General features: G+C 39.1%; 2 pseudogenes; both read right to left on the bottom strand.

Moving 5' to 3' along the window:
• Positions 1-5,968: 5,968 nt before the first annotated feature.
• LOC126016745 (uncharacterized) lies at positions 5,969-6,351 on the bottom strand (annotated as a pseudogene).
• A 2,119-nt stretch (positions 6,352-8,470) lies between these two features.
• LOC126016750 (uncharacterized) lies at positions 8,471-8,847 on the bottom strand (annotated as a pseudogene).
• Positions 8,848-10,650: the final 1,803 nt, after the last annotated feature.

Below are 10,650 nucleotides of genomic sequence, written 5' to 3'. Positions count from 1 at the left end.
ATCAATATTTTTCAGATTCCTTAAGCATTCTGAAATAGAAGCTCATTTTTATTATGTAACATTATAAAAGCACATCATATAAAATCTAAATCCTTATCTCTTTTACTGGGCAGGAAGTAAAAGTGTCCTCCATCTAATCAATTTTATTCCATCAATTCTTAGACCTATTGAATTAGAGTTTGAATTGTAACCTGAGTCTTAGGTGATATATAGGAACCAAAACATGAGAAGTATTAATTGAATTGAAAGTCTGAAGCTTACTTGGTAGTAAGTATGTGACTCCAGAATATTGCTAGGTTTGACTCAAATAAAACACCCATCAAGACAAAATATTAAATAGTCCTAAAAATATCAAATTGAGTGGCTGGATATTTAGCTCAGTGACAGGGCATTTTCCTTGCAGATGGCTGAACCAGGATGGATCTGGGGTTGTTACCTGGCATCCCATAGGTACCCCTGAGTGCAAGGTGCAATTTTTTTTTTTCCTTTTTATAATTTGTTTTGTTTTGTTTTGTTTTTGTGCCACACCCAGTGATGTTCAGGGTTTTTCCTGGCTATGTGCTCAGAAATTGCTCATGATTTGAGGCTGGAGTGGTGGCGCTAGAGGTACAGCGTCTGCCTTGCAAGCTCTAACCTAGGAAGGAACAGGTTTGATTCCTGGCATCCCATATGGTCCCCCCAAGCCAGGAGCGATTTAGAGCACATAGCCAGGAGTAACCTCTGAGTGTCAAATGGATGTGGACCACCCAAAAACAAACAAACAAAAAAAGAATTTGGTCATGGCTTGGGGAACCATATGGGATGCCAGGGGAAGAAACTGAATTTTGTCCAAGATTTGCGCATGCAAGGAAAACAGCCTACCACATACAGCACTGCTCCAGCCCCATCATGAGGCCTCATTGCATTGCAATGGTGGTCAATGTGGACAAGCTAAGGCATGACAGGTACCTCCTTACCTTCTTGTATTTAAATATAGATAAACGTCACCGAGAAATGTCAATTTCTCGGGGCCCATGGAACTTCTGAAAAGTGATTGGGAGAATACCTCAAGATTAATGCAAACAGTATCTAAATTTTCCATTTATATTTATTTTATTAACATATATTTCCTGTATTGTTTACATTCTATCATAAATCAACATTTTTTTCAGATTCCTTTAAGCATTCTTATATAGAAGCTACTATTTATTATGTAAAATTATGAACAGGCATCCTATAGAAACTTAATACTTATTTCTTTTTATTGGGCAAGAAGTAAATGTGTCCTCTAATAAATTGTTATATCGATTATAGACCTACTAAATAATAATTTGAATTGTAACAAGATTTCTGATTTTTGGGCCACACATGGTGATGCTCAGAAGTTACTCTTGGCTATGCACTCAAAAATTTCTCCTGGGGGCCGGAGAGATAGCATGGAGGTAAGGCGTTTGCCTTTCATGCAGAAGGTCATTGGTTCAAATCCTGGCATCCAGTATGGTTCCCCAAGCCCGCCAGGAGAGATTTCTGAGCATAGAGCCAGGAGTAACCCCTGAGCGCTGCTGGTTGTGACCCCCCAAAAAATTTCTCCTGACTTGGGGTACCATATTGGACACCAGGCAATTGAACCACTCTCCGTCCAAGGCTAGCGTGGGCAAGGCAGATGCCTTACGGCTTGTGCCACAGCTCAGGCCCAAGGCCAGGAGCAATTTCTAGGCCATAGTAAGCAGTAAGCCCTGAGTGTTACCAGTTGTGGACAAAAAAAGCAAATAAATAAATAAATAAATAAATAAATAAATAAATAAATAGAAGTTGTCAGTGGCTGGAGTGGTGGAGCATGCAATAGGGAGTTTGCCTTGTATGTAGGAACTTCAGACTCACTGTGCTTCGATCCACTGGAGTCTTATGGTCCCCCAAACCAGGAGTGATTTCTGAGTTCATAGCTCGATGTGACCCCTGAGCATCACTACTGAGATGCAGCGCACACACACACACACACACACACACACACACACACACACACACACACACACACACACACAAACTGTCTTCCGTGAACTAGAGCATTGGTGATAGTAGTATTACATTAGAGTTGCACGCGAACACCTATGACACCCCGTGGTTTGCTCCACAGGCATTCCATATTATTCTCCAAGCAAGAAGCAATTTTTGAGCACAGAGCCAGTGTAACTTCTGAGATACACCGGGTGTTGCCCGCAGCAAAATATTAAATAAAATAAATTTAAATGCACTCTGATCATTTGAAATCTAGAGAAGAGGGAAAGGATGATAGCTTTATGTGTTAGAGAACATGCTTCACATGGTAAAACTCTAGGTTTAATGTCTTGAATGGAACTCTGTTCTGATGAAGGATTACTACTGAATATTACTACGTTTGACTCACATCAAAATCCATCCAGATGAAAAACTAAGTACTCTTCAAAAGAGCAAATTGAGGGGTTGGAGAATTAGAACAGCAGCAGGGCATTTTCCATGCACAAGACTGAACCAGGATAGACCTGGTTTTTTTTCCCAGCATCCTATATTTTATGCCATACTTGCCAGAGCAATTTCATTTGCTTTTTTATTTTTCCTTGTTTTAACACACAACAGGTGACATTCAGGAGTTATTCCTAGCTCTGCACTTAGAAATTGCTCATGGCTTGGGGAACATGATGGGACGCCAGGGGGACTGAACTATGTATAGTCTGTACCTAGTTGAGCTTGTTCAAGCAAAAGGCCTAACGCTTGCGACATCACTCTGCCCCATATTGAACCGCCGGACTGCGGTTCAACACATGGACATCTCATATCATTCTCCAAGCCAGGAGTCATTTCTAAGCGAATAGCCATGATTTACCCCTGAGTGTCACTGGGTATGGTACAAAAAGCAAATAAATAAATAAATAAATAAATTTTTTTTTCCAGTTTTAGGAGTGTTGGTGCAAGAGGTATTATGACAAACTTACAAGAGAACATGGTTCAATCTCCTGGCATCCTATAAAGTTCTCCAAGCCAGGAGCGATTTCTGAGCACATAGCCAGAAGTAACTCCTGAGCGTCAGAGAGTGTAGCCCCCCCCATAAAAATATTTAATAAAATAAAATTCAGTCTTATAATATACATATTAGAGACGAGGAACAGGATGATATATTTATGCATTAAACAACATGCTTCCTATGGTAAAACCTCAGGTTCAATTTCTTGAATTGCATGGAGCTCTGTGTTCTGATAAAGGCTTACTCCAGAATATTGCTAGCTTTGACTCAAATAAAACAAAAAATAAAGTAAGACAAAAATTAAATAGTCCTAAAAATATCTAATTTAGTGGCTGGATATTTAGCTCAGTGGCAGGGCATATTTCTTGCATATGGCCAAACCAGGGTGGATCTGGGTTTCTTACCTGTTTTCCCATATGTATCCCTGAGCTGAAGGTGCAATTTCATTCTTTTTTCCTTTTACTGATTTTTTTTTTGTTTGTTTGTTTGTTTTTTTGTGCCACACCTGTGTTGTTCAGGGCTTTTCCTTGGCTATGTGCTCAGAAATTGCTCATGGCTAGGGGCTGGAGTGGTGATGATAGAGGTAGGCGTCTGCCCTTCAAGCACTAGAGTAGAAAGGACCAGGTTGAATTTCTGGCATCCCAGACGGTCCCCCCAGCCATGAGCGATTTCTGAGCTCATAGCCAGGAGTAACCCCTGAGCGTCAAATGGGTGTGGCTGCCCAAAACAAAAAACAAACAAAAAAAGAATTTGGCATGGCTTGGGGAAACATAGGATACCAGGGGATGGAAATGCATTCTGTCCAAGGTTTGCGCATGCAAGGAAAATAGCCTGCAGCACTGCTCTGGCCCGTCACATCACGAGGCCTCATTGCATTGCAATGGTGGTCAACGTGAACAAGCTAAGGCATGACGGGTTCCTCCTTACCCTCTTGTATTTAAATATAGATTAAACGTGACGAGAAATGTCAATGGGGTCCATGGAACTTCTGAGAAGTGATTGGGAGAATACCTCAAGATTAATGCAAGCAGTAACTAAATTATCCATTAATGTTTATTTTATTAATATATTTTCTGTATTTTTTACATTTTACCATAAATAAAACGTATTCAGATTCCTTTAGCATTCTTATATAGATGCTAATTTTATTATGTAAAATTATGAACAGTCATCCTATAGAAACTCAATACTTATCTCTTTTATTGAGCAGGAAGTAAAAGTGTCCTCTATCTAAAAAATTGGTACATCAAATTATAGACCTACTAAATAATAATTTGAACTGTACCAAGATTTTCAGGTGATATATAGGAACCAAAACATGAAAAATATTAATTAAATATGAAGTTTGAAGCTTATTTTATAGTAAATATATTATTTTGGTCCTTCATATATTTGTACTCTATCACTGTAGACTCCAAATTTAGAGCAGAACAATCTTATGTTTTATTGTTGGTTATTTTTTTCAGGCCACACCCATTTGATGCTCAGGGTTCCCGGGGATCTAACCGCAGTCCTTCCTTTGCTAATGCTTGCAAGGCAGACACCTTACCTCTAGTGCCACCTTGCTGACCCCCAATCTTATGTTTTAGACAGTTTTAGTTATATATGAACATTTTGTAGAATACAGTGAATGTGAATCCGAGAACAAATCTTGCCATTAAAATAACCCAATATTCCAGGAACTGGAGCAGTGGCGCAAATGGTAGGGCGTTTGCCTGGCATGACCTAACCTAAAACAGACATTGGTTAGATTACCTGGCATTCCATATGGTCCCGAAAGGTAGGAGCAGTTTCTGAGCGCATAGCAAGGAGAAACCCCTGAGCATAATCAGGTGTGGCCAAAAAAAAAAAAGTTTTCCAGGGGATAGAACTGTGGTACATGCTGTAGGGCATTTGCCTTGCATGCTCAAACCTAGAATGAACCTCAGTTCAATCCCTTGGCATCCGATATTGTCCCTAAGGCAGGATGGAGTTCTGAGCTCATATCCAGGAGTTATCACCCCTCAGCCTCACAGAATGTGGCGCAAAAAGCTAAAAAACTAAAATGTTTTCCACTGGTAGGAGCATTAGTAGAAGCAGCATCGCATTAGAGTTGCACAAGTTAATCTAGGACAGACCCTGGTTCGATCCACTGGCATCCCATATAGTGCTCCAACTAGGAGCAATGTTTTAGTGCATAGCCTTGTGTAACTCAAGCAGGGGGTAGCCCCAAGAAAAATATTAATATAAAATAAAATTCAGTCTGATAATATACAAATTAGTCAAGAGGAAAGGATGATTGCTTTATGCATTAGAGAACATGTTTTACATGGTAAAACACCAGGCTCAATTTCTTTAATTATGTGAAGTTCTGTGTTCTGATAAAGTATTACTCCAGCATATTGCTAGGTTTGACTCACATCAAACACCAATCAAGATGAAAAAAATAAACAATCTGAAAAATATTAAATTGAGGAGTTGGAGAGTTAGCACAGTAGCAGGGCATTTCCTTTGCACAAGGCTGAACCTGGATGGACCCGGGTTTGTTTCTCGGTTTCCCATATGATCCCCTGAGCTACCAGGAGCAATTTTTTAAAAATTTTTCTTGGTCTTTGGGCCACACCCAGTAAAGTTCAGAGCTTATTCTGAGCTCTGTGTTTAGAAATTGCTCATCACTTTAGGAATCCTATGGAACCCCGGGGGAATGAACCATGGTAAGTCCTAGGTTAGCATGATCAGACTGCCTACCACTTGCGCCACTGCACCGGCCCCATCATGAGGCCTCATTGAATTGCAAGGTTGTCAGTGTGGACAAGGTAAAGCATAACAAATACCTCTTTAGCTTCTAGTAATGAAAAGTAGATAAACTTGACTGAGAATTGTCAGTGGGGCTCATGGCCCTTCTGAGTAGTGTTTGGGAGATTCCCTCAAGGTTAATGCAAGCAGTATCAAAATACTCCATTAACTTTTATTTTAGTAACATATGTTTTATGTATATTTTTTATTCCAGGCTCAGATCAGAATTACCTTTGATAAATCAGCAATCGGGGAGGTGAACCTCTGGTCCTCGTTTATCTGATCAATTCATCACATCCAAGCACTGGACCCCTTGGAACCAACTTTGGGCCAAGATTGAACTAGGCCTCAGATGATGCTGCTGCCTCCCGGAAGGCCTAATTCCACAGGGCACAAGCAGAAGACTACGCAGGAGGGAGGTTTTTCTCATCTTGTGTTGACCCCAGTGGGGCTGAGGATTGGGGTTAGACCAGATCAAATAAGATCAATGTGTAGGCAGGGTAAGTGTGCTGGGGTGGGCGCTCTCTTTTGCCTTGCTCACTCATGCTCACACTCACACACTCATCGCCACACCCCAGGCCGCACTGCCCCCTATTTTATGATTTTTTTAATATAAATCAATATTTTTCAGATTCCTAAAGGATTCTAAAATAGATGCTAATTTTTATTATGTAAAATCATGAAAACACATTATATAAAATCTTAATCCTTATCTCTTTATTGGACAAGAAGCTCAAGAGTCCTCCATCTAATAAATTATGATATCAAACCTTAGACCTATTGAATTATAATTTGAATTGTAACATGAGTTTTAGTTGATATAGAGGAACCAAAACCTGAGAAGTATTAATTGAATATAAAGTCTGAAGCTTATTTGGTAGCAAGTATATGACTTTGCTCCTTCATATATTTGCACTCTATCTTTGTAGACTCCAAACTTAGTGCACAGTAAGAACTTACGCTTTAGACTCTGTTAGTTGTATATGAAAACTGATTGTTGAATACATAAAAGTGAATTTGAAAAAATTGTTTCAATAAAAAGTAGTAATCTTTGGGCTGGAACGGTGGAGAAGCTGTAGGGCTGTTGCCTGGCACACAATAACCTAGGACATACCTTGTTTCAATTCCTGGTATCCCATATGGTCCCCCAAGCCAGGAGCAATTCCTTTTTTTTTTCTTTTTCTTTTTTATGGTTTATGGACCACACAAGGTGACACTCAGAAGTTACTCCTGGCTCTGCACTTAAAAATTGCTCCTGGCTCGGGGGACCATATTAGATATCAGGGAATTGAACTATGGTTATTCCTAGGCTAGTGTGGGCAATGCAGATTCCTTGCCACTTGTGCCACAGCTCCGGTCTGAAACCAGGAGTAATTTCTTAGCCCATAGCCAGGAGTAAACCTTGAGCACTACCAGTTGTGGACAAAAAGAAAAAAAAATTTTTTTTCCAGTGGCTGGAGTGGTGGTGCATGCAATAGGGTGTTTGCCTTGCATGCAGGAACATAGGAGCACTGTGCTTTGATCCACTGGTGTCCTATATGGTCCCCCAAATCAGGAGCGATTTCTGAGTGCAAAGCCTGGAGTGAACCCTGAGCATGCATCACCACTGAGGCGCAAGACACACACACACACACACACACACACACACACACACACACACACACACACACACTTCTATGGGCCAGAGCATTGTTGATAGTTGTATTGCATTAGAGTTGCATGCAAACACCTATGACACCGTGGTTTGCTCCACAGGCATTCCATATTGTTCTCCAAGCCAGAAGCAGTTTTGGGGCACAGAGCCACAGTAACTCCTGAAGTAAACCGGATGTAGCCCACAGAAAATATAAAATAAAATATAATGCACTCTGAATATAAAATTTAGAAAAGAGGACAAGGATGATAGTTTTATGTGACAGAGAATATGCTTCACATGGTAAAACTCTAGGTTTAATTTCTTGAATGAAGCTCTGTGCTCAAATAAAGGATTATTCCAGAATATTCAAGATTTGACTCCGATCAAAATTCTCAAAATTGTATCAAGACGAAAAATTAAAGTCTTCAAAATAAGAAATTGAGGGGCTGGAGAGTTTGCAATGCAACAGGGCATTTTCCTTGCACAGACTGAACCAGGATGGACCTGAATTTTTTTCCCCAGCATCCCATAAGTTATCCCAAACTTGCCAGGAACAATTTCATTTTTTTTTAATTTTTCTTGGTTTTAAGACACAACTGGTAATATTCAGGAATTATTCCTAGCTCTGTGCTTAGAAATTGCTCATGGCTTGGGGAAACATATGGGACAGCAGACGATTGAACCAAGGTCTGTCCTAGTTCATCGCTTTCAAGCAAAAGGCCTACTGCTTGAGCCATCATTCTGTCCCCATCATGAAGCCTCCTTGCATTGCAAGGGTGGTCAATGTGGACAGGCTAAGGCATGACAAGTATGATAGTTTTATGTGACAGAGAACATGCTTCACATGCTAAAACTCTAGGTTTAATTTCTTGAATGAAGCTCTGTGCTCAAATAAAGGATTATTCCTTATATTTTTGTATTGAAATGTAGAAAAACTTGACCAAGAATTGTCAATGAGGCCCATTGAGCATCTGAGTAGTGATTGAGAGATTCTCTCAAGATTAGTGCAAGCAGTATCTAAATACTCCATTAATTTTTCTCTTATACACATATATTTTATGTATTTTTTTTTCATTCAAGGCTCAGATCAGAAACCTCTTTGATAAATCAGTAACCCGGGAGGCGAACCTCCAGGTCTCGTTTATCTGATCAGTTCATCACTTCCGAACACAAGACCTTTTCGGAACCAACTCTGGGCTGGGACTGAAGTAGCCTCCAGAAGGTCTCACTGCACAGGGCCCAAGCAGGGGGTTCGCAGGAGGGAAATTTTTCTCATCCCGGATCAACACTGGTGGAGCTGAGGGTGGGGGTTTTACCTGATCCAATAAGATCAAGGAGTAGGTGGGTAGGGTCGCTGGGGTGGGCCAACATACTTGCCTTGCACACTCATGCTCACACACTTAGCACCACACCCCAGGTTGCACTGCCCCTAGTTTATGTATTTTTTTTTACTATACATCAATATTTTTCAGATTCCTTAAGCATTCTGAAATAGAAGCTCATTTTTATTATGTAACATCATGAAAGCACATCATATAAAAATCATAATCCTTCTCTCTTTTTACTGGGCAAGAAGTAAAAGTGTCCTCCATCTAATTAATTATTCCATCAATTCTTAGACCTATTGAATTAGAGTTTGAATTGTAACCTGAGTCTTAGGTGATATATAGGAACCAAAACATGAGTAGTATTAATTGAATAGAAAGTCTGAAGCTTACTTGGTAGTAAGAATGTGCCTTTGCCCCTTCATATATTAGCACTCTACCTTTGTAGACTCAAATTTAGAGCAGAAAAAGAACTTATGCTTTAGACTCTTTTAGTTGTATATGAAAACTGGTTGTTGAATCCATGACCATGAACCTGAAAACAAATTGTTCCAATAAAAATAGTAATCTTTGGGCTGAGCGGTGGAGAAGCTGTAGGGCGGCTGCCTGGCACGCAATAACCTAAGGCATACCTTTTTTTCAATTCCAGGCTTTCCATGTGGTGCCCCCCCCCCCCCAAGCCAGGAGCAATTTCTTATTTTGGAGTCTATGGGCCATGCAAGATGTCACTCAGAAGTTACTCCTGGCTCTGTGCTTAAAAATGTCTCCTGGTTTGAGGGACCGTAGGGGAGACCAGGGTCATATTGAGCCGCTCTTCTTTCTAGGGTAGTGTGGGCAAGGCAGATGCCTTCCTGCTTGTGCCACAGCTCTGGCCCAAAGCCAGGAGTAATTTCTTAGCCCATAGCCAGGATTAACCTCTGAGCGCTACCAGGTGTGGACAAAAGAAGCAAAAAAAAAAAAATTTTTTTTTTCAATGATTGTAGTGGTGGAGTATACAGTAGGGAATGTGCCATGCATGCAGGAATATAAGAGCACTGTGATTCGATCCAATGGAGTGCTATATGGTCAGCCAAACCAGGAGCGATTTCTGAGTGTATATATAGCTAGGAGTGACAACTGAGCACTATCTCTGAGGCGCGCCCGCACACACACACAAACAGACACACACACACACACACACACACACACACACACACACACACACACACACACACCCACACACACACACACACACACCTCACAAACACACAGACTCCACATTACTAACCTTCCGTGAGCTGGAGCATTGCTAAGAGTGTTATTGCATTAGAGTTGCACGTGAACACCTAGGACACCCCATGGCTTGATCCACAGGCATTCCATTCCATACCGTTCTCCAAGCCAGAAGCAGTTTTTCAGCAAAGAACCAGAGTAACTCCTGAACTACACTGGGTGTAGCCAGAAGCAAAATATAAAATAAAATATAAATTAAATTAAATTAATAAAAATAAATAAACTAAAATAATTAAATTAAATAAAATAATGAAATAAAATAAAATAAATAAATAATAAAAAGTAAAATAACAAACTAAAATAACAAACTAAAATAATAAAAAACAAAATAAAACAAAATAATGAAATAAAATAAAATAAATAAAATAAAATAATAAAATAAAATAATGAAATAAAATAAAATAAATAAATAATAAATAAATAAAATAACAAACTAAAATAACAAACTAAAATAATAAACTAAAATAATGAATCAAATAAAACAAAATAATGAAAAAAATACAATAAATAAAATGAAATAAAATAAAATACAATAAACAAAATAAAATAATAAACTAAAATAAAGAAATAAATAATAAATAAATAAAATAAGAAACTAAAATAACAAACTAAAATAATAAACTAAAATAATAAAAATCAAATAAAACAAAATAATAAAATAAAAT

The sequence above is a fragment of the Suncus etruscus genome, chromosome 8, assembly GCF_024139225.1.
Source record: "Suncus etruscus isolate mSunEtr1 chromosome 8, mSunEtr1.pri.cur, whole genome shotgun sequence".
Taxonomy (NCBI): domain Eukaryota; kingdom Metazoa; phylum Chordata; class Mammalia; order Eulipotyphla; family Soricidae; genus Suncus; species Suncus etruscus.
This window is presented reverse-complemented; position numbering and strand designations above follow the sequence as displayed.